Source organism: Dipodomys spectabilis, unplaced genomic scaffold (genome assembly GCF_019054845.1).
Source record: "Dipodomys spectabilis isolate Male_0828 unplaced genomic scaffold, ASM1905484v1 ptg000396l, whole genome shotgun sequence".
NCBI lineage: Eukaryota > Metazoa > Chordata > Mammalia > Rodentia > Heteromyidae > Dipodomys > Dipodomys spectabilis.
The window spans coordinates 412,545-413,496 of record NW_024871073.1 but is presented as its reverse complement, the minus strand read 5'-3'; the positions used below and the strand labels follow the sequence as shown (position 1 = coordinate 413,496).

The 952-nt window shown below is 34.8% G+C and overlaps 1 pseudogene; it reads right to left on the bottom strand.

Annotated features, from left to right (window-relative positions):
• Nucleotides 1–486: 486 nt before the first annotated feature.
• On the bottom strand, nucleotides 487–586 carry LOC122096872 (annotated as a pseudogene).
• Nucleotides 587–952: the final 366 nt, after the last annotated feature.

Here is a 952-nt window from a genome sequence, read left to right as displayed (position 1 = left end):
ATTGCATTTCATATAGAAAATTTAAGATTATATTTTCTAGGTTCTTTTTTTTTTTTTTTGGTCCAGTCATGGGCCTGAACTCTGGGCCTCTGAACTCTGAACGCTGACCCTCAGCTCTTCAGCTCAAGGCTAGCGCTTTACCAGTTGAGCCACAGAGCTACTTCTGACTTTTTTCTTTTTGCGTATGTGGTGCTGAGATATCGAACCCAGGGCCTCAAGCATGCAAGGCAAGCGCTCTACCACTGAGCCACCTTCCCAGCCCCTTTTTCTAGGTTCTTATTGTAGTTTGTTTCTTTGGGATAAAATGATAATGTTAACTAATTTCAAAAGTTTTGTGAAGTTCTATGTAAAGGCCTTTCTAAGGTGAAGATTTAATACACTGATGTCAAACTAACGTTTAATTCTAACACTTGCATATATTGTTACACTTGTAATTTTGTAATTAACCTTTTAATAACTGTTTTTCATTTCTGCAACTGAACAATGGAAAATATGGAATACTTCACAAATTTTCATATTATCCTTGTGCAAGTGTTATGTTAATCTCTGTATTGTTGTAATTTGGGTATACGTGCTGCTGAAGCATGTAGTATCCTCTAAATTTAAGTAGTTAATGATGCAATCTTTATACAGGCTTATATCCTTGGGTGCCTATTTGTAGCAAGGAAACCTTATTGTTTCTAACAATACTATTGATCTTATTTCCCTAAAATAATGTGTATAGTGGTAAAAAAATTACATTGTTCAGTCGATTGCTCACATTTGCGTTTTTTTGTCAATGACAATTTTAAGGCTTTTTCATTTTAGATTTGATCATACTTTGAAGCACTTATAGCTAGGTCCTAAGGTGATGGCTTTTTCAAGTTCTTATTTATGTAACTGAGTTAGCTTTGTGGAGCTAATAGATTCAACGTAAGCCTTGCTTAAGAGCTACTTCTAAACTTCTTCAGCT